General features: G+C 42.0%; 43 non-coding genes across 43 annotated transcripts; all 43 read left to right on the top strand.

The window, feature by feature from the left end:
* The first annotated feature begins 188 nt into the window (after positions 1–188).
* On the top strand, positions 189–261 carry trnar-acg (transfer RNA arginine (anticodon ACG)). Its single transcript has one exon. It is a non-coding gene; the product is annotated as a tRNA-Arg (tRNA).
* A 371-nt stretch (positions 262–632) lies between these two features.
* Positions 633–705, top strand: trnam-cau (transfer RNA methionine (anticodon CAU)). The gene has a single exon. It is a non-coding gene; the product is annotated as a tRNA-Met (tRNA).
* A 374-nt stretch (positions 706–1,079) lies between these two features.
* trnar-acg (transfer RNA arginine (anticodon ACG)) lies at positions 1,080–1,152 on the top strand. Its single transcript has one exon. It is a non-coding gene; the product is annotated as a tRNA-Arg (tRNA).
* A 371-nt stretch (positions 1,153–1,523) lies between these two features.
* Positions 1,524–1,596, top strand: trnam-cau (transfer RNA methionine (anticodon CAU)). The gene has a single exon. It is a non-coding gene; the product is annotated as a tRNA-Met (tRNA).
* Positions 1,597–1,970: 374 nt separating this feature from the next.
* On the top strand, positions 1,971–2,043 carry trnar-acg (transfer RNA arginine (anticodon ACG)). The gene has a single exon. It is a non-coding gene; the product is annotated as a tRNA-Arg (tRNA).
* A 371-nt stretch (positions 2,044–2,414) lies between these two features.
* On the top strand, positions 2,415–2,487 carry trnam-cau (transfer RNA methionine (anticodon CAU)). The gene has a single exon. It is a non-coding gene; the product is annotated as a tRNA-Met (tRNA).
* A 374-nt stretch (positions 2,488–2,861) lies between these two features.
* On the top strand, positions 2,862–2,934 carry trnar-acg (transfer RNA arginine (anticodon ACG)). Its single transcript has one exon. It is a non-coding gene; the product is annotated as a tRNA-Arg (tRNA).
* Positions 2,935–3,752: 818 nt separating this feature from the next.
* On the top strand, positions 3,753–3,825 carry trnar-acg (transfer RNA arginine (anticodon ACG)). Its single transcript has one exon. It is a non-coding gene; the product is annotated as a tRNA-Arg (tRNA).
* A 371-nt stretch (positions 3,826–4,196) lies between these two features.
* On the top strand, positions 4,197–4,269 carry trnam-cau (transfer RNA methionine (anticodon CAU)). The gene has a single exon. It is a non-coding gene; the product is annotated as a tRNA-Met (tRNA).
* A 374-nt stretch (positions 4,270–4,643) lies between these two features.
* On the top strand, positions 4,644–4,716 carry trnar-acg (transfer RNA arginine (anticodon ACG)). Its single transcript has one exon. It is a non-coding gene; the product is annotated as a tRNA-Arg (tRNA).
* A 371-nt stretch (positions 4,717–5,087) lies between these two features.
* Positions 5,088–5,160, top strand: trnam-cau (transfer RNA methionine (anticodon CAU)). The gene has a single exon. It is a non-coding gene; the product is annotated as a tRNA-Met (tRNA).
* Positions 5,161–5,972: 812 nt separating this feature from the next.
* On the top strand, positions 5,973–6,045 carry trnam-cau (transfer RNA methionine (anticodon CAU)). The gene has a single exon. It is a non-coding gene; the product is annotated as a tRNA-Met (tRNA).
* A 374-nt stretch (positions 6,046–6,419) lies between these two features.
* trnar-acg (transfer RNA arginine (anticodon ACG)) lies at positions 6,420–6,492 on the top strand. The gene has a single exon. It is a non-coding gene; the product is annotated as a tRNA-Arg (tRNA).
* A 365-nt stretch (positions 6,493–6,857) lies between these two features.
* On the top strand, positions 6,858–6,930 carry trnam-cau (transfer RNA methionine (anticodon CAU)). The gene has a single exon. It is a non-coding gene; the product is annotated as a tRNA-Met (tRNA).
* Positions 6,931–7,304: 374 nt separating this feature from the next.
* Positions 7,305–7,377, top strand: trnar-acg (transfer RNA arginine (anticodon ACG)). Its single transcript has one exon. It is a non-coding gene; the product is annotated as a tRNA-Arg (tRNA).
* Positions 7,378–7,748: 371 nt separating this feature from the next.
* Positions 7,749–7,821, top strand: trnam-cau (transfer RNA methionine (anticodon CAU)). Its single transcript has one exon. It is a non-coding gene; the product is annotated as a tRNA-Met (tRNA).
* A 374-nt stretch (positions 7,822–8,195) lies between these two features.
* On the top strand, positions 8,196–8,268 carry trnar-acg (transfer RNA arginine (anticodon ACG)). The gene has a single exon. It is a non-coding gene; the product is annotated as a tRNA-Arg (tRNA).
* Positions 8,269–8,639: 371 nt separating this feature from the next.
* On the top strand, positions 8,640–8,712 carry trnam-cau (transfer RNA methionine (anticodon CAU)). Its single transcript has one exon. It is a non-coding gene; the product is annotated as a tRNA-Met (tRNA).
* Positions 8,713–9,530: 818 nt separating this feature from the next.
* On the top strand, positions 9,531–9,603 carry trnam-cau (transfer RNA methionine (anticodon CAU)). The gene has a single exon. It is a non-coding gene; the product is annotated as a tRNA-Met (tRNA).
* Positions 9,604–9,977: 374 nt separating this feature from the next.
* Positions 9,978–10,050, top strand: trnar-acg (transfer RNA arginine (anticodon ACG)). The gene has a single exon. It is a non-coding gene; the product is annotated as a tRNA-Arg (tRNA).
* Positions 10,051–10,421: 371 nt separating this feature from the next.
* On the top strand, positions 10,422–10,494 carry trnam-cau (transfer RNA methionine (anticodon CAU)). Its single transcript has one exon. It is a non-coding gene; the product is annotated as a tRNA-Met (tRNA).
* A 374-nt stretch (positions 10,495–10,868) lies between these two features.
* Positions 10,869–10,941, top strand: trnar-acg (transfer RNA arginine (anticodon ACG)). The gene has a single exon. It is a non-coding gene; the product is annotated as a tRNA-Arg (tRNA).
* A 371-nt stretch (positions 10,942–11,312) lies between these two features.
* trnam-cau (transfer RNA methionine (anticodon CAU)) lies at positions 11,313–11,385 on the top strand. Its single transcript has one exon. It is a non-coding gene; the product is annotated as a tRNA-Met (tRNA).
* Positions 11,386–12,197: 812 nt separating this feature from the next.
* Positions 12,198–12,270, top strand: trnam-cau (transfer RNA methionine (anticodon CAU)). The gene has a single exon. It is a non-coding gene; the product is annotated as a tRNA-Met (tRNA).
* Positions 12,271–12,644: 374 nt separating this feature from the next.
* trnar-acg (transfer RNA arginine (anticodon ACG)) lies at positions 12,645–12,717 on the top strand. Its single transcript has one exon. It is a non-coding gene; the product is annotated as a tRNA-Arg (tRNA).
* Positions 12,718–13,082: 365 nt separating this feature from the next.
* On the top strand, positions 13,083–13,155 carry trnam-cau (transfer RNA methionine (anticodon CAU)). The gene has a single exon. It is a non-coding gene; the product is annotated as a tRNA-Met (tRNA).
* An 818-nt stretch (positions 13,156–13,973) lies between these two features.
* trnam-cau (transfer RNA methionine (anticodon CAU)) lies at positions 13,974–14,046 on the top strand. The gene has a single exon. It is a non-coding gene; the product is annotated as a tRNA-Met (tRNA).
* A 374-nt stretch (positions 14,047–14,420) lies between these two features.
* Positions 14,421–14,493, top strand: trnar-acg (transfer RNA arginine (anticodon ACG)). Its single transcript has one exon. It is a non-coding gene; the product is annotated as a tRNA-Arg (tRNA).
* Positions 14,494–14,864: 371 nt separating this feature from the next.
* On the top strand, positions 14,865–14,937 carry trnam-cau (transfer RNA methionine (anticodon CAU)). The gene has a single exon. It is a non-coding gene; the product is annotated as a tRNA-Met (tRNA).
* An 818-nt stretch (positions 14,938–15,755) lies between these two features.
* On the top strand, positions 15,756–15,828 carry trnam-cau (transfer RNA methionine (anticodon CAU)). Its single transcript has one exon. It is a non-coding gene; the product is annotated as a tRNA-Met (tRNA).
* Positions 15,829–16,202: 374 nt separating this feature from the next.
* Positions 16,203–16,275, top strand: trnar-acg (transfer RNA arginine (anticodon ACG)). The gene has a single exon. It is a non-coding gene; the product is annotated as a tRNA-Arg (tRNA).
* Positions 16,276–16,646: 371 nt separating this feature from the next.
* On the top strand, positions 16,647–16,719 carry trnam-cau (transfer RNA methionine (anticodon CAU)). The gene has a single exon. It is a non-coding gene; the product is annotated as a tRNA-Met (tRNA).
* A 374-nt stretch (positions 16,720–17,093) lies between these two features.
* Positions 17,094–17,166, top strand: trnar-acg (transfer RNA arginine (anticodon ACG)). Its single transcript has one exon. It is a non-coding gene; the product is annotated as a tRNA-Arg (tRNA).
* Positions 17,167–17,537: 371 nt separating this feature from the next.
* Positions 17,538–17,610, top strand: trnam-cau (transfer RNA methionine (anticodon CAU)). Its single transcript has one exon. It is a non-coding gene; the product is annotated as a tRNA-Met (tRNA).
* Positions 17,611–18,410: 800 nt separating this feature from the next.
* Positions 18,411–18,483, top strand: trnam-cau (transfer RNA methionine (anticodon CAU)). Its single transcript has one exon. It is a non-coding gene; the product is annotated as a tRNA-Met (tRNA).
* Positions 18,484–18,857: 374 nt separating this feature from the next.
* Positions 18,858–18,930, top strand: trnar-acg (transfer RNA arginine (anticodon ACG)). The gene has a single exon. It is a non-coding gene; the product is annotated as a tRNA-Arg (tRNA).
* A 371-nt stretch (positions 18,931–19,301) lies between these two features.
* Positions 19,302–19,374, top strand: trnam-cau (transfer RNA methionine (anticodon CAU)). Its single transcript has one exon. It is a non-coding gene; the product is annotated as a tRNA-Met (tRNA).
* Positions 19,375–19,748: 374 nt separating this feature from the next.
* Positions 19,749–19,821, top strand: trnar-acg (transfer RNA arginine (anticodon ACG)). Its single transcript has one exon. It is a non-coding gene; the product is annotated as a tRNA-Arg (tRNA).
* Positions 19,822–20,186: 365 nt separating this feature from the next.
* On the top strand, positions 20,187–20,259 carry trnam-cau (transfer RNA methionine (anticodon CAU)). The gene has a single exon. It is a non-coding gene; the product is annotated as a tRNA-Met (tRNA).
* A 374-nt stretch (positions 20,260–20,633) lies between these two features.
* trnar-acg (transfer RNA arginine (anticodon ACG)) lies at positions 20,634–20,706 on the top strand. Its single transcript has one exon. It is a non-coding gene; the product is annotated as a tRNA-Arg (tRNA).
* Positions 20,707–21,077: 371 nt separating this feature from the next.
* On the top strand, positions 21,078–21,150 carry trnam-cau (transfer RNA methionine (anticodon CAU)). Its single transcript has one exon. It is a non-coding gene; the product is annotated as a tRNA-Met (tRNA).
* An 800-nt stretch (positions 21,151–21,950) lies between these two features.
* On the top strand, positions 21,951–22,023 carry trnam-cau (transfer RNA methionine (anticodon CAU)). Its single transcript has one exon. It is a non-coding gene; the product is annotated as a tRNA-Met (tRNA).
* Positions 22,024–22,397: 374 nt separating this feature from the next.
* Positions 22,398–22,470, top strand: trnar-acg (transfer RNA arginine (anticodon ACG)). The gene has a single exon. It is a non-coding gene; the product is annotated as a tRNA-Arg (tRNA).
* The last annotated feature ends 1,749 nt before the right edge of the window (positions 22,471–24,219 follow it).

The following is a 24,219-nucleotide window of genomic DNA, read 5'->3' as shown; positions in this document are numbered from 1 at the left end:
ATCCAGATAACTGTCAAACATAGTGCTTGTTTCAAATTAAACACATACCAAGTCTTGCGACTTATGGGACATCTTTTTGTGATAAATGGCCAAAGCTTCTCACTCTATGTTCCCATCATTTCCATTTTCAGCCAAACTATCATGATTCTGGAGATTGTGCATTATGGTCTCAATTCATTGCTCACATAGGGCCAGTGGCGCAATGGATAACGCGTCTGACTACGGATCAGAAGATTCTAGGTTCAACTCCTGGCTGGCTCGATGTAACCAATGGTGACTCTGTCTTACCATGGCTGGTTCAATGCAAGCCTGACATTGCATTGTATCTTCAAACCATTGTTGTGGTCTTGACTGGAAGCCGCTTTTGTTTTTGTTCATGGAAATCCTTCATTCTTTCAATTTTTAAAATAATTACTCTTTTGTTTTTGACTGTCTAGAAAAATGCAAATGAAAGCCAAATACAAAGCTGAAAGATTGCATCGTAGCCTAGAGGCATTGGGTCGGGATGTGTTTCACTGACTTTTGGAAATAACCAGTAACGTGATCACAAGAAGCCCACCCAGGCACATTGAACAATGCATAATATTTTGTTGTTCTGGGACGTAAAACGTTGCACCAGCAGGTCTATCCCGGCCTCGTTGACGCAGTAGGTAGCGCGTCAGTCTCATAATCTGAAGGTCGTGAGTTCGACCCTCACACGGGGCACTTCTTTTGACACTATGCTGACGTCCAGTGAGGTTATTGTAGCTTGTTATTTGTGGGTGGTAGCCTCTGACAGTTATGACCTATACAAGCTCCCCTTAGTTTTACTTCATGTTGCTTTTAACTTTAAAATTGATCACAAAATCAAATAGCACAAGTCTTTACTCACTACAGAGACCATGGCTCATGATCCAGATAACTGTCAAACATAGTGCTTGTTTCAAATTAAACACATACCAAGTCTTGTGACTTATGGGACATCTTTTTGTGATAAATGGCCAAAGCTTCTCACTCTATGTTCCCATCATTTCCATTTTCAACCAAACTATCATGATTCTGGAGACTGTGCATTATGGTCTCAATTGATTGCTCACATAGGGCCAGTGGCGCAATGGATAATGCGTCTGACTACGGATCAGAAGATTCTAGGTTCAACTCCTGGCTGGCTCGATGTAACCTATGGTGACTCTGTCTTACCATGGCTGGTTCAATGCAAGCCTGACATTGCATTGTATCTTCAAACCATTGTTGTGGTCTTGACTGGAAGCCGCTTTTGTTTTTGTTCATGGAAATCCTTCATTCTTTCAATTTTTAAAATAATTACTCTTTTGTTTTTGACTGTCTAGAAAAATGCAAATGAAAGCCAAATACAAAGCTGAAAGATTGCATCGTAGCCTAGAGGCATTGGGTCGGGATGTGTTTCACTGACTTTTGGAAATAACCAGTAACGTGATCACAAGAAGCCCACCCAGGCACATTGAACAATGCATAATATTTTGTTGTTCTGGGACGTAAAACGTTGCACCAGCAGGTCTATCCCGGCCTCGTTGGCGCAGTAGGTAGCGCGTCAGTCTCATAATCTGAAGGTCGTGAGTTCGACCCTCACACGGGGCACTTCTTTTGACACTATGCTGACGTCCAGTGAGGTTATTGTAGCTTGTTATTTGTGGGTGGTAGCCTCTGACAGTTATGACCTATACAAGCTCCCCTTAGTTTTACTTCATGTTGCTTTTAACTTTAAAATTGATCACAAAATCAAATAGCACAAGTCTTTACTCACTACAGAGACCATGGCTCATGATCCAGATAACTGTCAAACATAGTGCTTGTTTCAAATTAAACACATACCAAGTCTTGTGACTTATGGGACATCTTTTTGTGATAAATGGCCAAAGCTTCTCACTCTATGTTCCCATCATTTCCATTTTCAACCAAACTATCATGATTCTGGAGACTGTGCATTATGGTCTCAATTGATTTCTCACATAGGGCCAGTGGCGCAATGGATAACGCGTCTGACTACGGATCAGAAGATTCTAGGTTCAACTCCTGGCTGGCTCGATGTAACCTATGGTGACTCTGTCTTACCATGGCTGGTTCAGTGCAAGCCTGACATTGCATTGTATCTTCAAACCATTGTTGTGGTCTTGACTGGAAGCCGCTTTTGTTTTTGTTCATGGAAATCCTTCATTCTTTCAATTTTTAAAATAATTACTCTTTTGTTTTTGACTGTCTAGAAAAATGCAAATGAAAGCCAAATACAAAGCTGAAAGATTGCATCGTAGCCTAGAGGCATTGGGTCGGGATGTGTTTCACTGACTTTTGGAAATAACCAGTAACGTGATCACAAGAAGCCCACCCAGGCACATTGAACAATGCATAATATTTTGTTGTTCTGGGACGTAAAACGTTGCACCAGCAGGTCTATCCCGGCCTCGTTGGCGCAGTAGGTAGCGCGTCAGTCTCATAATCTGAAGGTCGTGAGTTCGACCCTCACACGGGGCACTTCTTTTGACACTATGCTGACGTCCAGTGAGGTTATTGTAGCTTGTTATTTGTGGGTGGTAGCCTCTGACAGTTATGACCTATACAAGCTCCCCTTAGTTTTACTTCATGTTGCTTTTAACTTTAAAATTGATCACAAAACCAAATAGCACAAGTCTTTACTCACTACAGAGACCATGGCTCATGATCCAGATAACTGTCAAACATAGTGCTTGTTTCAAATTAAACACATACCAAGTCTTGCGACTTATGGGACATCTTTTTGTGATAAATGGCCAAAGCTTCTCACTCTATGTTCCCATCATTTCCATTTTCAACCAAACTATCATGATTCTGGAGACTGTGCATTATGGTCTCAATTGATTGCTCACATAGGGCCAGTGGCGCAATGGATAACGCGTCTGACTACGGATCAGAAGATTCTAGGTTCAACTCCTGGCTGGCTCGATGTAACCTATGGTGACTCTGTCTTACCATGGCTGGTTCAATGCAAGCCTGACATTGCATTGTATCTTCAAACCATTGTTGTGGTCTTGACTGGAAGCCGCTTTTGTTTTTGTTCATGGAAATCCTTCATTCTTTCAATTTTTAAAATAATTACTCTTTTGTTTTTGACTGTCTAGAAAAATGCAAATGAAAGCCAAATACAAAGCTGAAAGATTGCATCGTAGCCTAGAGGCATTGGGTCGGGATGTGTTTCATTGACTTTTGGAAATAACCAGTAACGTGATCACAAGAAGCCCACCCAGGCATATTGAACAATGCATAATATTTTGTTGTTCTGGGACGTAAAACGTTGCACCAGCAGGTCTATCCTGGCCTCGTTGGCGCAGTAGGTAGCGCGTCAGTCTCATAATCTGAAGGTCGTGAGTTCGACCCTCATACAGGGCACTTCTTTTGACACTATGCTGACGTCCAGTGAGGTTATTGTAGCTTGTTATTTGTGGGTGGTAGCCTCTGACAGTTATGACCTATACAAGCTCCCCTTAGTGTTACTTCATGTTGCTTTTAACTTTAAAATTGATCACAAAACCAAATAGCACAAGTCTTTACTCACTACAGAGACCATGGCTCATGATCCAGATAACTGTCAAACATAGTGCTTGTTTCAAATTAAACACATACCAAGTCTTGCGACTTATGGGACATCTTTTTGTGATAAATGGCCAAAGCTTCTCACTCTATGTTCCCATCATTTCCATTTTCAGCCAAACTATCATGATTCTGGAGATTGTGCATTATGGTCTCAATTCATTGCTCACATAGGGCCAGTGGCGCAATGGATAACGCGTCTGACTACGGATCAGAAGATTCTAGGTTCAACTCCTGGCTGGCTCGATGTAACCAATGGTGACTCTGTCTTACCATGGCTGGTTCAATGCAAGCCTGACATTGCATTGTATCTTCAAACCATTGTTGTGGTCTTGACTGGAAGCCGCTTTTGTTTTTGTTCATGGAAATCCTTCATTCTTTCAATTTTTAAAATAATTACTCTTTTGTTTTTGACTGTCTAGAAAAATGCAAATGAAAGCCAAATACAAAGCTGAAAGATTGCATCGTAGCCTAGAGGCATTGGGTCGGGATGTGTTTCACTGACTTTTGGAAATAACCAGTAACGTGATCACAAGAAGCCCACCCAGGCACATTGAACAATGCATAATATTTTGTTGTTCTGGGACGTAAAACGTTGCACCAGCAGGTCTATCCCGGCCTCGTTGGCGCAGTAGGTAGCGCGTCAGTCTCATAATCTGAAGGTCGTGAGTTCGACCCTCACACGGGGCACTTCTTTTGACACTATGCTGACGTCCAGTGAGGTTATTGTAGCTTGTTATTTGTGGGTGGTAGCCTCTGACAGTTATGACCTATACAAGCTCCCCTTAGTTTTACTTCATGTTGCTTTTAACTTTAAAATTGATCACAAAATCAAATAGCACAAGTCTTTACTCACTACAGAGACCATGGCTCATGATCCAGATAACTGTCAAACATAGTGCTTGTTTCAAATTAAACACATACCAAGTCTTGTGACTTATGGGACATCTTTTTGTGATAAATGGCCAAAGCTTCTCACTCTATGTTCCCATCATTTCCATTTTCAACCAAACTATCATGATTCTGGAGACTGTGCATTATGGTCTCAATTGATTGCTCACATAGGGCCAGTGGCGCAATGGATAACGCGTCTGACTACGGATCAGAAGATTCTAGGTTCAACTCCTGGCTGGCTCGATGTAACCTATGGTGACTCTGTCTTACCATGGCTGGTTCAATGCAAGCCTGACATTGCATTGTATCTTCAAACCATTGTTGTGGTCTTGACTGGAAGCCGCTTTTGTTTTTGTTCATGGAAATCCTTCATTCTTTCAATTTTTAAAATAATTACTCTTTTGTTTTTGACTGTCTAGAAAAATGCAAATGAAAGCCAAATACAAAGCTGAAAGATTGCATCGTAGCCTAGAGGCATTGGGTCGGGATGTGTTTCACTGACTTTTGGAAATAACCAGTAACGTGATCACAAGAAGCCCACCCAGGCACATTGAACAATGCATAATATTTTGTTGTTCTGGGACGTAAAACGTTGCACCAGCAGGTCTATCCCGGCCTCGTTGGCGCAGTAGGTAGCGCGTCAGTCTCATAATCTGAAGGTCGTGAGTTCGACCCTCACACGGGGCACTTCTTTTGACACTATGCTGACGTCCAGTGAGGTTATTGTAGCTTGTTATTTGTGGGTGGTAGCCTCTGACAGTTATGACCTATACAAGCTCCCCTTAGTTTTACTTCATGTTGCTTTTAACTTTAAAATTGATCACAAAATCAAATAGCACAAGTCTTTACTCACTACAGAGACCATGGCTCATGATCCAGATAACTGTCAAACATAGTGCTTGTTTCAAATTAAACACATACCAAGTCTTGTGACTTATGGGACATCTTTTTGTGATAAATGGCCAAAGCTTCTCACTCTATGTTCCCATCATTTCCATTTTCAACCAAACTATCATGATTCTGGAGACTGTGCATTATGGTCTCAATTGATTGCTCACATAGGGCCAGTGGCGCAATGGATAACGCGTCTGACAACGGATCAGAAGATTCTAGGTTCAACTCCTGGCTGGCTCGATGTAACCTATGGTGACTCTGTCTTACCATGGCTGGTTCAATGCAAGCCTGACATTGCATTGTATCTTCAAACCATTGTTGTGGTCTTGACTGGAAGCCGTTTTTGTTCATGGAAATCCTTCATTCTTTCAATTTTTAAAAGAATTACTCTTTTGTTTTTGACTGTCTAGAAAAATGCAAATGAAAGCCAAATACAAAGCTGAAAGATTGCATCGTAGCCTAGAGGCATTGGGTCGGGATGTGTTTCACTGACTTTTGGAAATAACCAGTAACGTGATCACAAGAAGCCCACCCAGGCACATTGAACAATGCATAATATTTTGTTGTTCTGGGACGTAAAACGTTGCACCAGCAGGTCTATCCCGGCCTCGTTGGCGCAGTAGGTAGCGCGTCAGTCTCATAATCTGAAGGTCGTGAGTTCGACCCTCACACGGGGCACTTCTTTTGACACTATGCTGACGTCCAGTGAGGTTATTGTAGCTTGTTATTTGTGGGTGGTAGCCTCTGACAGTTATGACCTATACAAGCTCCCCTTAGTTTTACTTCATGTTGCTTTTAACTTTAAAATTGATCACAAAATCAAATAGCACAAGTCTTTACTCACTACAGAGACCATGGCTCATGATCCAGATAACTGTCAAACATAGTGCTTGTTTCAAATTAAACACATACCAAGTCTTGTGACTTATGGGACATCTTTTTGTGATAAATGGCCAAAGCTTCTCACTCTATGTTCCCATCATTTCCATTTTCAACCAAACTATCATGATTCTGGAGACTGTGCATTATGGTCTCAATTGATTGCTCACATAGGGCCAGTGGCGCAATGGATAACGCGTCTGACTACGGATCAGAAGATTCTAGGTTCAACTCCTGGCTGGCTCGATGTAACCTATGGTGACTCTGTCTTACCATGGCTGGTTCAATGCAAGCCTGACATTGCATTGTATCTTCAAACCATTGTTGTGGTCTTGACTGGAAGCCGTTTTTGTTCATGGAAATCCTTCATTCTTTCAATTTTTAAAAGAATTACTCTTTTGTTTTTGACTGTCTAGAAAAATGCAAATGAAAGCCAAATACAAAGCTGAAAGATTGCATCGTAGCCTAGAGGCATTGGGTCGGGATGTGTTTCACTGACTTTTGGAAATAACCAGTAACGTGATCACAAGAAGCCCACCCAGGCACATTGAACAATGCATAATATTTTGTTGTTCTGGGACGTAAAACGTTGCACCAGCAGGTCTATCCCGGCCTCGTTGGCGCAGTAGGTAGCGCGTCAGTCTCATAATCTGAAGGTCGTGAGTTCGACCCTCACACGGGGCACTTCTTTTGACACTATGCTGACGTCCAGTGAGGTTATTGTAGCTTGTTATTTGTGGGTGGTAGCCTCTGACAGTTATGACCTATACAAGCTCCCCTTAGTTTTACTTCATGTTGCTTTTAACTTTAAAATTGATCACAAAATCAAATAGCACAAGTCTTTACTCACTACAGAGACCATGGCTCATGATCCAGATAACTGTCAAACATAGTGCTTGTTTCAAATTAAACACATACCAAGTCTTGTGACTTATGGGACATCTTTTTGTGATAAATGGCCAAAGCTTCTCACTCTATGTTCCCATCATTTCCATTTTCAACCAAACTATCATGATTCTGGAGACTGTGCATTATGGTCTCAATTGATTGCTCACATAGGGCCAGTGGCGCAATGGATAACGCGTCTGACTACGGATCAGAAGATTCTAGGTTCAACTCCTGGCTGGCTCGATGTAACCTATGGTGACTCTGTCTTACCATGGCTGGTTCAATGCAAGCCTGACATTGCATTGTATCTTCAAACCATTGTTGTGGTCTTGACTGGAAGCCGCTTTTGTTTTTGTTCATGGAAATCCTTCATTCTTTCAATTTTTAAAATAATTACTCTTTTGTTTTTGACTGTCTAGAAAAATGCAAATGAAAGCCAAATACAAAGCTGAAAGATTGCATCGTAGCCTAGAGGCATTGGGTCGGGATGTGTTTCACTGACTTTTGGAAATAACCAGTAACGTGATCACAAGAAGCCCACCCAGGCATATTGAACAATGCATAATATTTTGTTGTTCTGGGACGTAAAACGTTGCACCAGCAGGTCTATCCTGGCCTCGTTGGCGCAGTAGGTAGCGCGTCAGTCTCATAATCTGAAGGTCGTGAGTTCGACCCTCATACGGGGCACTTCTTTTGACACTATGCTGACGTCCAGTGAGGTTATTGTAGCTTGTTATTTGTGGGTGGTAGCCTCTGACAGTTATGACCTATACAAGCTCCCCTTAGTGTTACTTCATGTTGCTTTTAACTTTAAAATTGATCACAAAACCAAATAGCACAAGTCTTTACTCACTACAGAGACCATGGCTCATGATCCAGATAACTGTCAAACATAGTGCTTGTTTCAAATTAAACACATACCAAGTCTTGCGACTTATGGGACATCTTTTTGTGATAAATGGCCAAAGCTTCTCACTCTATGTTCCCATCATTTCCATTTTCAGCCAAACTATCATGATTCTGGAGATTGTGCATTATGGTCTCAATTGATTGCTCACATAGGGCCAGTGGCGCAATGGATAACGCGTCTGACTACGGATCAGAAGATTCTAGGTTCAACTCCTGGCTGGCTCGATGTAACCTATGGTGACTCTGTCTTACCATGGCTGGTTCAATGCAAGCCTGACATTGCATTGTATCTTCAAACCATTGTTGTGGTCTTGACTGGAAGCCGCTTTTGTTTTTGTTCATGGAAATCCTTCATTCTTTCAATTTTTAAAAGAATTACTCTTTTGTTTTTGACTGTCTAGAAAAATGCAAATGAAAGCCAAATACAAAGCTGAAAGATTGCATCGTAGCCTAGAGGCATTGGGTCGGGATGTGTTTCACTGACTTTTGGAAATAACCAGTAACGTGATCACAAGAAGCCCACCCAGGCACATTGAACAATGCATAATATTTTGTTGTTCTGGGACGTAAAACGTTGCACCAGCAGGTCTATCCCGGCCTCGTTGGCGCAGTAGGTAGCGCGTCAGTCTCATAATCTGAAGGTCGTGAGTTCGACCCTCACACGGGGCACTTCTTTTGACACTATGCTGACGTCCAGTGAGGTTATTGTAGCTTGTTATTTGTGGGTGGTAGCCTCTGACAGTTATGACCTATACAAGCTCCCCTTAGTTTTACTTCATGTTGCTTTTAACTTTAAAATTGATCACAAAATCAAATAGCACAAGTCTTTACTCACTACAGAGACCATGGCTCATGATCCAGATAACTGTCAAACATAGTGCTTGTTTCAAATTAAACACATACCAAGTCTTGTGACTTATGGGACATCTTTTTGTGATAAATGGCCAAAGCTTCTCACTCTATGTTCCCATCATTTCCATTTTCAACCAAACTATCATGATTCTGGAGACTGTGCATTATGGTCTCAATTGATTGCTCACAATGGGCCAGTGCCGCAATGGATAACGCGTCTGACTACGGATCAGAAGATTCTAGGTTCAACTCCTGGCTGGCTCGATGTAACCTATATTGACTCCGTCTTACCATTGTTGGTTCAATTCAAGCCTGACATTGAATCGTAACTTCAAACCATTGTTGTGGTCTTGACTGGAAGCCGCTTTTGTTTTTGTTCATGGAAATGCTTCATTCTTTCAATTTTCAAAAGAATTACTCTTTTGTTTTTGACTGTCTAGAAAAATGCAAATGAAAGCCAAATACAAAGCTGAAAGATTGCATCGTAGCCTAGAGACATTGGGTCGGGATGTGTTTCACTGACTTTTGGAAATAACCAGTAACGTGATCACAAGAAGCCCACCCAGGCACATTGAACGATGCATAATATTTTGTTGTTCTGGGACGTAAAACGTTGCACCAGCAGGTCTATCCTGGCCTCGTTGGCGCAGTAGGTAGCGCGTCAGTCTCATAATCTGAAGGTCGTGAGTTCGACCCTCATACAGGGCACTTCTTTTGACACTATGCTGACGTCCAGTGAGGTTATTGTAGCTTGTTATTTGTGGGTGGTAGCCTCTGACAGTTATGACCTATACAAGCTCCCCTTAGTGTTACTTCATGTTGCTTTTAACTTTAAAATTGATCACAAAACCAAATAGCACAAGTCTTTACTCACTACAGAGACCATGGCTCATGATCCAGATAACTGTCAAACATAGTGCTTGTTTCAAATTAAACACATACCAAGTCTTGCGACTTATGGGACATCTTTTTGTGATAAATGGCCAAAGCTTCTCACTCTATGTTCCCATCATTTCCATTTTCAGCCAAACTATCATGATTCTGGAGATTGTGCATTATGGTCTCAATTCATTGCTCACATAGGGCCAGTGGCGCAATGGATAACGCGTCTGACTACGGATCAGAAGATTCTAGGTTCAACTCCTGGCTGGCTCGATGTAACCAATGGTGACTCTGTCTTACCATGGCTGGTTCAATGCAAGCCTGACATTGCATTGTATCTTCAAACCATTGTTGTGGTCTTGACTGGAAGCCGCTTTTGTTTTTGTTCATGGAAATCCTTCATTCTTTCAATTTTTAAAATAATTACTCTTTTGTTTTTGACTGTCTAGAAAAATGCAAATGAAAGCCAAATACAAAGCTGAAAGATTGCATCGTAGCCTAGAGGCATTGGGTCGGGATGTGTTTCACTGACTTTTGGAAATAACCAGTAACGTGATCACAAGAAGCCCACCCAGGCACATTGAACAATGCATAATATTTTGTTGTTCTGGGACGTAAAACGTTGCACCAGCAGGTCTATCCCGGCCTCGTTGGCGCAGTAGGTAGCGCGTCAGTCTCATAATCTGAAGGTCGTGAGTTCGACCCTCACACGGGGCACTTCTTTTGACACTATGCTGACGTCCAGTGAGGTTATTGTAGCTTGTTATTTGTGGGTGGTAGCCTCTGACAGTTATGACCTATACAAGCTCCCCTTAGTTTTACTTCATGTTGCTTTTAACTTTAAAATTGATCACAAAATCAAATAGCACAAGTCTTTACTCACTACAGAGACCATGGCTCATGATCCAGATAACTGTCAAACATAGTGCTTGTTTCAAATTAAACACATACCAAGTCTTGTGACTTATGGGACATCTTTTTGTGATAAATGGCCAAAGCTTCTCACTCTATGTTCCCATCATTTCCATTTTCAACCAAACTATCATGATTCTGGAGACTGTGCATTATGGTCTCAATTGATTGCTCACATAGGGCCAGTGGCGCAATGGATAACGCGTCTGACTACGGATCAGAAGATTCTAGGTTCAACTCCTGGCTGGCTCGATGTAACCTATGGTGACTCTGTCTTACCATGGCTGGTTCAATGCAAGCCTGACATTGCATTGTATCTTCAAACCATTGTTGTGGTCTTGACTGGAAGCCGCTTTTGTTTTTGTTCATGGAAATCCTTCATTCTTTCAATTTTTAAAATAATTACTCTTTTGTTTTTGACTGTCTAGAAAAATGCAAATGAAAGCCAAATACAAAGCTGAAAGATTGCATCGTAGCCTAGAGGCATTGGGTCGGGATGTGTTTCACTGACTTTTGGAAATAACCAGTAACGTGATCACAAGAAGCCCACCCAGGCACATTGAACAATGCATAATATTTTGTTGTTCTGGGACGTAAAACGTTGCACCAGCAGGTCTATCCCGGCCTCGTTGGCGCAGTAGGTAGCGCGTCAGTCTCATAATCTGAAGGTCGTGAGTTCGACCCTCACACGGGGCACTTCTTTTGACACTATGCTGACGTCCAGTGAGGTTATTGTAGCTTGTTATTTGTGGGTGGTAGCCTCTGACAGTTATGACCTATACAAGCTCCCCTTAGTTTTACTTCATGTTGCTTTTAACTTTAAAATTGATCACAAAATCAAATAGCACAAGTCTTTACTCACTACAGAGACCATGGCTCATGATCCAGATAACTGTCAAACATAGTGCTTGTTTCAAATTAAACACATACCAAGTCTTGTGACTTATGGGACATCTTTTTGTGATAAATGGCCAAAGCTTCTCACTCTATGTTCCCATCATTTCCATTTTCAACCAAACTATCATGATTCTGGAGACTGTGCATTATGGTCTCAATTGATTGCTCACATAGGGCCAGTGGCGCAATGGATAACGCGTCTGACAACGGATCAGAAGATTCTAGGTTCAACTCCTGGCTGGCTCGATGTAACCTATGGTGACTCTGTCTTACCATGGCTGGTTCAATGCAAGCCTGACATTGCATTGTATCTTCAAACCATTGTTGTGGTCTTGACTGGAAGCCGTTTTTGTTCATGGAAATCCTTCATTCTTTCAATTTTTAAAAGAATTACTCTTTTGTTTTTGACTGTCTAGAAAAATGCAAATGAAAGCCAAATACAAAGCTGAAAGATTGCATCGTAGCCTAGAGGCATTGGGTCGGGATGTGTTTCACTGACTTTTGGAAATAACCAGTAACGTGATCACAAGAAGCCCACCCAGGCACATTGAACAATGCATAATATTTTGTTGTTCTGGGACGTAAAACGTTGCACCAGCAGGTCTATCCCGGCCTCGTTGGCGCAGTAGGTAGCGCGTCAGTCTCATAATCTGAAGGTCGTGAGTTCGACCCTCACACGGGGCACTTCTTTTGACACTATGCTGACGTCCAGTGAGGTTATTGTAGCTTGTTATTTGTGGGTGGTAGCCTCTGACAGTTATGACCTATACAAGCTCCCCTTAGTTTTACTTCATGTTGCTTTTAACTTTAAAATTGATCACAAAATCAAATAGCACAAGTCTTTACTCACTACAGAGACCATGGCTCATGATCCAGATAACTGTCAAACATAGTGCTTGTTTCAAATTAAACACATACCAAGTCTTGTGACTTATGGGACATCTTTTTGTGATAAATGGCCAAAGCTTCTCACTCTATGTTCCCATCATTTCCATTTTCAACCAAACTATCATGATTCTGGAGACTGTGCATTATGGTCTCAATTGATTGCTCACATAGGGCCAGTGGCGCAATGGATAACGCGTCTGACTACGGATCAGAAGATTCTAGGTTCAACTCCTGGCTGGCTCGATGTAACCTATGGTGACTCTGTCTTACCATGGCTGGTTCAATGCAAGCCTGACATTGCATTGTATCTTCAAACCATTGTTGTGGTCTTGACTGGAAGCCGTTTTTGTTCATGGAAATCCTTCATTCTTTCAATTTTTAAAAGAATTACTCTTTTGTTTTTGACTGTCTAGAAAAATGCAAATGAAAGCCAAATACAAAGCTGAAAGATTGCATCGTAGCCTAGAGGCATTGGGTCGGGATGTGTTTCACTGACTTTTGGAAATAACCAGTAACGTGATCACAAGAAGCCCACCCAGGCACATTGAACAATGCATAATATTTTGTTGTTCTGGGACGTAAAACGTTGCACCAGCAGGTCTATCCCGGCCTCGTTGGCGCAGTAGGTAGCGCGTCAGTCTCATAATCTGAAGGTCGTGAGTTCGACCCTCACACGGGGCACTTCTTTTGACACTATGCTGACGTCCAGTGAGGTTATTGTAGCTTGTTATTTGTGGGTGGTAGCCTCTGACAGTTATGACCTATACAAGCTCCCCTTAGTTTTACTTCATGTTGCTTTTAACTTTAAAATTGATCACAAAATCAAATAGCACAAGTCTTTACTCACTACAGAGACCATGGCTCATGATCCAGATAACTGTCAAACATAGTGCTTGTTTCAAATTAAACACATACCAAGTCTTGTGACTTATGGGACATCTTTTTGTGATAAATGGCCAAAGCTTCTCACTCTATGTTCCCATCATTTCCATTTTCAACCAAACTATCATGATTCTGGAGACTGTGCATTATGGTCTCAATTGATTGCTCACATACGGCCAGTGGCGCAATGGATAACGCGTCTGACTACGGATCAGAAGATTCTAGGTTCAGCTCCTGGCTGGCTCGATGTAACCTATGGTGACTCTGTCTTACCATGGCTGGTTCAATGCAAGCCTGACATTGCATTGTATCTTCAAACCATTGTTGTGGTCTTGACTGGAAGCCGCTTTTGTTTTTGTTCATGGAAATCCTTCATTCTTTCAATTTTTAAAATAATTACTCTTTTGTTTTTGACTGTCTAGAAAAATGCAAATGAAAGCCAAATACAAAGCTGAAAGATTGCATCGTAGCCTAGAGGCATTGGGTCGGGATGTGTTTCACTGGCTTTTGGAAATAACCAGTAACGTGATCACAAGAAGCCCACCCAGGCACATTGAACAATGCATAATATTTTGTTGTTCTGGGACGTAAAACGTTGCACCAGCAGGTGTATCCTGGCCTCGTTGGCGCAGTAGGTAGCGCGTCAGTCTCATAATCTGAAGGTCGTGAGTTCGACCCTCACACGGGGCACTTCTTTTGACACGATGCTGATGTCCAGTGAGGTTATTGTAGCTTGTTATTTGTGGGTGGTAGCCTCTGACAGTTATGACCTATACAAGCTCCCCTTAGTGTTACTTCATGTTGCTTTTAACTTTAAAATTGATCACAAAACCAAATAGCACAAGTATTTACTCACTACAGAGACCATGGCTCATGATCCAGATAACTGTCAAACATAGTGCTTGTTTCAAATTAAACACATACCAAGTCTTGCGACTTATGGGACATCTTTTTGTGATAAATGGCCAAAGCTTCTCACTCTATGTTCCCATCATTTCCATTTTCAGCCAAACTATCATGATTCTGGAGATTGTGGATTATGGTCTCAATTGATTGCTCACATAGGGCCAGTGGCGCAATGGATAACGCGTCTGACTACGGATCAGAAGATTCTAGGTTCAACTCCTGGCTGGCTCGATGTAACATATGGTGACTCTGTCTTACCATGGCTGGTTCAATGCAAGCCTGACATTGCATTGTGTCTTCAAACCATTGTTGTGGTCTTGACTGGAAGCCGCTTTTGTTTTTGTTCATGGAAATCCTTCATTCTTTCAATTTTTAAAAGAATTACTCTTTTGTTTTTGACTGTCTAGAAAAATGCAAATGAAAGCCAAATACAAAGCTGAAAGATTGCATCGTAGCCTAGAGGCATTGGGTCGGGATGTGTTTCACTGACTTTTGGAAATAACCAGTAACGTGATCACAAGAAGCCCACCCAGGCACATTGAACAATGCATAATATTTTGTTGTTCTGGGACGTAAAACGTTGCACCAGCAGGTCTATCCCGGCCTCGTTGGCGCAGTAGGTAGCGCGTCAGTCTCATAATCTGAAGGTCGTGAGTTCGACCCTCACACGGGGCACTTCTTTTGACACTATGCTGACGTCCAGTGAGGTTATTGTAGCTTGTTATTTGTGGGTGGTAGCCTCTGACAGTTATGACCTATACAAGCTCCCCTTAGTTTTACTTCATGTTGCTTTTAACTTTAAAATTGATCACAAAATCAAATAGCACAAGTCTTTACTCACTACAGAGACCATGGCTCATGATCCAGATAACTGTCAAACATAGTGCTTGTTTCAAATTAAACACATACCAAGTCTTGTGACTTATGGGACATCTTTTTGTGATAAATGGCCAAAGCTTCTCACTCTATGTTCCCATCATTTCCATTTTCAACCAAACTATCATGATTCTGGAGACTGTGCATTATGGTCTCAATTGATTGCTCACATACGGCCAGTGGCGCAATGGATAACGCGTCTGACTACGGATCAGAAGATTCTAGGTTCAGCTCCTGGCTGGCTCGATGTAACCTATGGTGACTCTGTCTTACCATGGCTGGTTCAATGCAAGCCTGACATTGCATTGTATCTTCAAACCATTGTTGTGGTCTTGACTGGAAGCCGCTTTTGTTTTTGTTCATGGAAATCCTTCATTCTTTCAATTTTTAAAATAATTACTCTTTTGTTTTTGACTGTCTAGAAAAATGCAAATGAAAGCCAAATACAAAGCTGAAAGATTGCATCGTAGCCTAGAGGCATTGGGTCGGGATGTGTTTCACTGGCTTTTGGAAATAACCAGTAACGTGATCACAAGAAGCCCACCCAGGCACATTGAACAATGCATAATATTTTGTTGTTCTGGGACGTAAAACGTTGCACCAGCAGGTGTATCCTGGCCTCGTTGGCGCAGTAGGTAGCGCGTCAGTCTCATAATCTGAAGGTCGTGAGTTCGACCCTCACACGGGGCACTTCTTTTGACACTATGCTGACGTCCAGTGAGGTTATTGTAGCTTGTTATTTGTGGGTGGTAGCCTCTGACAGTTATGACCTATACAAGCTCCCCTTAGTGTTACTTCATGTTGCTTTTAACTTTAAAATTGATCACAAAACCAAATAGCACAAGTATTTACTCACTACAGAGACCATGGCTCATGATCCAGATAACTGTCAAACATAGTGCTTGTTTCAAATTAAACACATACCAAGTCTTGCGACTTATGGGACATCTTTTTGTGATAAATGGCCAAAGCTTCTCACTCTATGTTCCCATCATTTCCATTTTCAGCCAAACTATCATGATTCTCGAGATTGTGGATTATGGTCTCAATTGATTGCTCACATAGGGCCAGTGGCGCAATGGATAACGCGTCTGACTACGGATCAGAAGATTCTAGGTTCAACTCCTGGCTGGCTCGATGTAACATATGGTGACTCTGTCTTACCATGGCTGGTTAAATGCAAGCCTGACATTGCATTGTGTCTTCAAACCATTGTTGTGGTCTTGACTGGAAGCCGCTTTTGTTTTTGTTCATGGAAATCCTTCATTCTTTCAATTTTTAAAAGAATTACTCTTTTGTTTTTGACTGTCTAGAAAAATGCAAATGAAAGCCAAATACAAAGCTGAAAGATTGCATCGTAGCCTAGAGGCATTGGGTCGGGATGTGTTTCACTGACTTTTGGAAATAACCAGTAACGTGATCACAAGAAGCCCACCCAGGCACATTGAACAATGCATAATATTTTGTTGTTCTGGGACGTAAAACGTTGCACCAGCAGGTCTATCCCGGCCTCGTTGGCGCAGTAGGTAGCGCGTCAGTCTCATAATCTGAAGGTCGTGAGTTCGACCCTCACACGGGGCACTTCTTTTGACACTATGCTGACGTCCAGTGAGGTTATTGTAGCTTGTTATTTGTGGGTGGTAGCCTCTGACAGTTATGACCTATACAAGCTCCCCTTAGTTTTACTTCATGTTGCTTTTAACTTTAAAATTGATCACAAAATCAAATAGCACAAGTCTTTACTCACTACAGAGACCATGGCTCATGATCCAGATAACTGTCAAACATAGTGCTTGTTTCAAATTAAACACATACCAAGTCTTGTGACTTATGGGACATCTTTTTGTGATAAATGGCCAAAGCTTCTCACTCTATGTTCCCATCATTTCCATTTTCAACCAAACTATCATGATTCTGGAGACTGTGCATTATGGTCTCAATTGATTGCTCACGTAGGGCCAGTGGCGCAATGGATAACGCGTCTGACTACGGATCAGAAGATTCTAGGTTCAACTCCTGGCTGGCTCGATGTAACCTATGGTGACTCTGTCTTACCATGGCTGGTTCAATGCAAGCCTGACATTGCATTGTATCTTCAAACCATTGTTGTGGTCTTGACTGGAAGCCGCTTTTGTTTTTGTTCATGGAAATCCTTCATTCTTTCAATTTTTAAAATAATTACTCTTTTGTTTTTGACTGTCTAGAAAAATGCAAATGAAAGCCAAATACAAAGCTGAAAGATTGCATCGTAGCCTAGAGGCATTGGGTCGGGATGTGTTTCACTGACTTTTGGAAATAACCAGTAACGTGATCACAAGAAGCCCACCCAGGCACATTGAACAATGCATAATATTTTGTTGTTCTGGGACGTAAAACGTTGCACCAGCAGGTGTATCCTGGCCTCGTTGGCGCAGTAGGTAGCGCGTCAGTCTCATAATCTGAAGGTCGTGAGTTCGACCCTCACACGGGGCACTTCTTTTGACACTATGCTGACGTCCAGTGAGGTTATTGTAGCTTGTTATTTGTGGGTGGTAGCCTCTGACAGTTATGACCTATACAAGCTCCCCTTAGTTTTACTTCATGTTGCTTTTAACTTTAAAATTGATCACAAAATCAAATAGCACAAGTCTTTACTCACTACAGAGACCATGGCTCATGATCCAGATAACTGTCAAACATAGTGCTTGTTTCAAATTAAACACATACCAAGTCTTGCGACTTATGGGACATCTTTTTGTGATAAATGGCCAAAGCTTCTCACTCTATGTTCCCATCATTTCCATTTTCAGCCAAACTATCATGATTCTGGAGATTGTGCATTATGGTCTCAATTGATTGCTCACATAGGGCCAGTGGCGCAATGGATAACGCGTCAGAAAATTCTAGGTTCAACTCCTGGCTGGCTCGATGTAACCTATGGTGACTCCGTCTTACCATAGCTGATTCAATGCAAGCCTGACATAGCATTGTAACTTCAAACCATTGTTGTGGTCTTGACTGGAAGCCGCTTTTGTTCATGGAAATGCTTCATTCTTTCAATTTTTAAAAGAATTACTCTTTTGTTTTTGACTGTCTAGAAAAATGCAAATGAAAGCCAAATACAAAGCTGAAAGATTGCATCGTAGCCTAGAGACATTGGGTCGGGATGTGTTTCACTGACTTTTGGAAATAACCAGTAACGTGATCACAAGAAGCCCACCCAGGCACATTGAACGATGCATAATATTTTGTTGTTCTGGGACGTAAAACGTTGCACCAGCAGGTCTATCCCGGCCTCGTTGGCGCAGTAGGTAGCGCGTCAGTCTCATAATCTGAAGGTCGTGAGTTCGACCCTCACACGGGGCACTTCTTTTGACACTATGCTGACGTCCAGTGAGGTTATTGTAGCTTGTTATTTGTGGGTGGTAGCCTCTGACAGTTATGACCTATACAAGCTCCCCTTAGTTTTACTTCATGTTGCTTTTAACTTTAAAATTGATCACAAAATCAAATAGCACAAGTCTTTACTCACTACAGAGACCATGGCTCATGATCCAGATAACTGTCAAACATAGTGCTTGTTTCAAATTAAACACATACCAAGTCTTGTGACTTATGGGACATCTTTTTGTGATAAATGGCCAAAGCTTCTCACTCTATGTTCCCATCATTTCCATTTTCAACCAAACTATCATGATTCTGGAGACTGTGCATTATGGTCTCAATTAATTGCTCACATAGGGCCAGTGGCGCAATGGATAACGCGTCTGACTACGGATCAGAAGATTCTAGGTTCAACTCCTGGCTGGCTCGATGTAACCTCTGGTGACTCTGTCTTACCATGGCTGGTTCAATGCAAGCCTGACATTGCATTGTATCTTCAAACCATTGTTGTGGTCTTGACTGGAAGCCGCTTTTGTTTTTGTTCATGGAAATCCTTCATTCTTTCAATTTTTAAAATAATTACTCTTTTCTTTTTGACTGTCTAGAAAAATGCAAATGAAAGCCAAATACAAAGCTGAAAGATTGCATCGTAGCCTAGAGACATTGGGTCGGGATGTGTTTCACTGACTTTTGGAAATAACCAGTAACGTGATCACAAGAAGCCCACCCAGGCACATTGAACGATGCATAATATTTTGTTGTTCTGGGACGTAAAACGTTGCACCAGCAGGTCTATCCCGGCCTCGTTGGCGCAGTAGGTAGCGCGTCAGTCTCATAATCTGAAGGTCGTGAGTTCGACCCTCACACGGGGCACTTCTTTTGACACTATGCTGACGTCCAGTGAGGTTATTGTAGCTTGTTATTTGTGGGTGGTAGCCTCTGACAGTTATGACCTATACAAGCTCCCCTTAGTGTTACTTCATGTTGCTTTTAACTTTAAAATTGATCACAAAACCAAATAGCACAAGTCTTTACTCACTACAGAGACCATGGCTCATGATCCAGATAACTGTCAAGCATAGTGCTTGTTTCAAATTAAACACATACCAAGTCTTGCGACTTATGGGACATCTTTTTGTGATAAATGGCCAAAGCTTCTCACTCTATGTTCCCATCATTTCCATTTTCAGCCAAACTATCATGATTCTGGAGATTGTGCATTATGGTCTCAATTGATTGCTCACATAGGGCCAGTGGCGCAATGGATAACGCGTCTGACTACGGATCAGAAGATTCTAGGTTCAACTCCTGGCTGGCTCGATGTAACCTATGGTGACTCTGTCTTACCATGGCTGGTTCAATGCAAGCCTGACATTGCATTGTGTCTTCAAACCATTGTTGTGGTCTTGACTGGAAGCCGTTTTTGTTCATGGAAATCCTTCATTCTTTCAATTTTTAAAAGAATTACTCTTTTGTTTTTGACTGTCTAGAAAAATGCAAATGAAAGCCAAATACAAAGCTGAAAGATTGCATCGTAGCCTAGAGGCATTGGGTCGGGATGTGTTTCACTGACTTTTGGAAATAACCAGTAACGTGATCACAAGAAGCCCACCCAGGCACATTGAACAATGCATAATATTTTGTTGTTCTGGGACGTAAAACGTTGCACCAGCAGGTCTATCCCTGCCTCGTTGGCGCAGTAGGTAGCGCGTCAGTCTCATAATCTGAAGGTCGTGAGTTCGACCCTCACACGGGGCACTTCTTTTGACACTATGCTGACGTCCAGTGAGGTTATTGTAGCTTGTTATTTGTGGGTGGTAGCCTCTGACAGTTATGACCTATACAAGCTCCCCTTAGTTTTACTTCATGTTGCTTTTAACTTTAAAATTGATCACAAAATCAAATAGCACAAGTCTTTACTCACTACAGAGACCATGGCTCATGATCCAGATAACTGTCAAACATAGTGCTTGTTTCAAATTAAACACATACCAAGTCTTGTGACTTATGGGACATCTTTTTGTGATAAATGGCCAAAGCTTCTCACTCTATGTTCCCATCATTTCCATTTTCAACCAAACTATCATGATTCTGGAGACTGTGCATTATGGTCTCAATTGATTGCTCACGTAGGGCCAGTGGCGCAATGGATAACGCGTCTGACTACGGATCAGAAGATTCTAGGTTCAACTCCTGGCTGGCTCGATGTAACCTATGGTGACTCTGTCTTACCATGGCTGGTTCAATGCAAGCCTGACATTGCATTGTATCTTCAAACCATTGTTGTGGTCTTGACTGGAAGCTGCTTTTGTTTTTGTTCATGGAAATCCTTCATTCTTTCAATTTTTAAAATAATTACTCTTTTGTTTTTGACTGTCTAGAAAAATGCAAATGAAAGCCAAATACAAAGCTGAAAGATTGCATCGTAGCCTAGAGGCATTGGGTCGGGATGTGTTTCACTGACTTTTGGAAATAACCAGTAACGTGATCACAAGAAGCCCACCCAGGCACATTGAACAATGCATAATATTTTGTTGTTCTGGGACGTAAAACGTTGCACCAGCAGGTCTATCCTGGCCTCGTTGGCGCAGTAGGTAGCGCGTCAGTCTCATAATCTGAAGGTCGTGAGTTCGACCCTCACACGGGGCACTTCTTTTGACACTATGCTGACGTCCAGTGAGGTTATTGTAGCTTGTTATTTGTGGGTGGTAGCCTCTGACAGTTATGACCTATACAAGCTCCCCTTAGTTTTACTTCATGTTGCTTTTAACTTTAAAATTGATCACAAAATCAAATAGCACAAGTCTTTACTCACTACAGAGACCATGGCTCATGATCCAGATAACTGTCAAACATAGTGCTTGTTTCAAATTAAACACATACCAAGTCTTGCGACTTATGGGACATCTTTTTGTGATAAATGGCCAAAGCTTCTCACTCTATGTTCCCATCATTTCCATTTTCAGCCAAACTATCATGATTCTGGAGATTGTGCATTATGGTCTCAATTGATTGCTCACATAGGGCCAGTGGCGCAATGGATAACGCGTCAGAAAATTCTAGGTTCAACTCCTGGCTGGCTCGATGTAACCTATGGTGACTCCGTCTTACCATAGCTGATTCAATGCAAGCCTGACATAGCATTGTAACTTCAAACCATTGTTGTGGTCTTGACTGGAAGCCGCTTTTGTTCATGGAAATGCTTCATTCTTTCAATTTTTAAAAGAATTACTCTTTTGTTTTTGACTGTCTAGAAAAATGCAAATGAAAGCCAAATACAAAGCTGAAAGATTGCATCGTAGCCTAGAGACATTGGGTCGGGATGTGTTTCACTGACTTTTGGAAATAACCAGTAACGTGATCACAAGAAGCCCACCCAGGCACATTGAACGATGCATAATATTTTGTTGTTCTGGGACGTAAAACGTTGCACCAGCAGGTCTATCCTGGCCTCGTTGGCGCAGTAGGTAGCGCGTCAGTCTCATAATCTGAAGGTCGTGAGTTTGACCCTCACACGGGGCACTTCTTTTGACACTATGCTGACGTCCAGTGAGGTTATTGTAGCTTGTTATTTGTGGGTGGTAGCCTCTGACAGTTATGACCTTTACAAGCTCCCCTTATTTTTACTTCATGTTGCTTTTAACTTTAAAATTGATCACAAAATCAAATAGCACAAGTCTTTACTCACTACAGAGACCATGGCTCATGATCCATATAACTGTCAAACATAGTGCTTGTTTCAAATTAAACACATACCAAGTCTTGTGACTTATGGAACATCTTTTTGTGATAAATGGCCAAAGCTTCTCACTCTATGTTCCCATCATTTCCATTTTCAACCAAACTATCATGATTCTGGAGACTGTGCATTATGGTTTCAATGGATTGCTGACATAGGGCCAGTGGCGCAATGGATAACGCGTCTGACTACGGATCAGAAGATTCTAGGTTCAACTCCTGGCTGGCTCAATGTAACCTATATTGACTCCGTCTTACCATAGCTGGTTTAATTCAAGCCTGACATTGCATTGTAGCTTCAAACCATTGTTGTGGTCTTGACTGGAAGCCGCTTTTGTTTTTGTTCATGGAAATCCTTCATTCTTTCAATTTTCAAAAGAATTACTCTTTTGTTTTTGACTGTCTAGAAAAACGCAAATGAAAGCCAAATACAAAGCTGAAAGATTGCATCGTAGCCTAGAGACATTGGGTCGGGATGTGTTTCACTGACTTTTGGAAATAACCAGTAACGTGATCTAGGGCTGCAACAACGAATCGATGAATTCGATGAAAATCGATTACTAAAAGCGTTGGCAACGAATTGCGTCATCGATTCGTTGTGTCGCACAACTCTTCCAAAAGCGCCCCCCCCCCCCCCTCCCGCCCACCGTTGCGCGCAGACCAGAGCAAGTCAGATCAGCGCGAGGGAGAGCCGCAGATCAGCGCGAGGGAGAGCCGCAGATCAGCGCGAGGGAGAGCCGGTACAGGCAGATCAGCGCGAGGGAGAGCCGCAGATCAGCGCGAGGGAGAGCCGCAGATCAGCGCGAGGGAGAGCCGCAGATCAGCGCGAGGGAGAGCCGCAGATCAGCGCGAGGGAGAGCCGGCAGATCAGCGCGAGGGAGAGTCTGCAGACTTGCGCTGCTGCGAACCGGTTCCGCATTGTTGCACAGCGATCCAGGCAGCTGCTTCCAGCGCACGGTCCATTCTCAAAGTGGCGCAACCAAAAAACTATAATTAGCACACGATCGTTCTTGTCTGCACATGTTCTCTATTTTCTGTCTTATTTGTGCCTGAAGCGCTCTGCTGCGGAGCTCATCACCTGTGCTGTGGTGATTTCACCTCACGCAGCATCGAAAACGCGCTCTCCGCTTTGCGGTCAGGAGATCTCTTTGATCTGCTCAAAAGTAACTGATGAGGTGAAAAGGTAAGAATCCAGGCAACAGATTTTCTGGAGAATTATGAGGAGATGCAGGAAGATGAGAGACAGACAGGACAGGAAAATAGTTAAATAAAAACAAGAAAACAAAGTCAAATGTAGGTAGATTTATCTCCACTACACGTTTTTACCAGTAAAAAACAATAAGTTATACACATGTCATAGTTATACATCTGATACAATTCAGATCACCTTCAAAACTCAGTCACACACCCAGGGCCGTTTCAAGACATTTTGGGGGCCAAGGCAAAATGTCCCCCCCCCCCCCCCATAACTGGGCTCCCCAGAAGCCTCTGTGTAATTGATGCCCTCTCCAGGAGTATTAGTTATACAGTGTTTGTAAAAGCCCCTCAGACATTACTGACATGTTCTAATATATCAGATGAAAAACTAAATTATAAGACATGCTGTCTCATCAGCTTCTTTTCTAAACTTGCAAAAAGTAACAAAACCATTTGAAAGCCACTATTTGTGGATTATCTGAAAGTTTCCATGGAGTGTGTGACAACTTATTTTATCATTGATCCTATCGTCTAATCTCACAGCTGGAACAAGCATCCTTAATAATCTGTGCACAGGAAGCTTACCGATGCTGTAGTAAAACAAAAGGTATAATAATTTATTATTAATAAAACCTTGTTGCAGCACTAAAGCATAAAAATGAGATTTTGCATTAAATATGCAAAATATTTACATATGAATTGTTTTAGAGCCCTTTTATTGGCAGAATCTGATATTAATTTAGTTCTTACAAAAAATGGGTCCCAACATGGTTTGTGTGGTGT

This window comes from Nothobranchius furzeri, chromosome 18, assembly GCF_043380555.1.
Source record: "Nothobranchius furzeri strain GRZ-AD chromosome 18, NfurGRZ-RIMD1, whole genome shotgun sequence".
Taxonomy (NCBI): Eukaryota; Metazoa; Chordata; class Actinopteri; order Cyprinodontiformes; family Nothobranchiidae; genus Nothobranchius; species Nothobranchius furzeri.
This window is presented reverse-complemented; position numbering and strand designations above follow the sequence as displayed.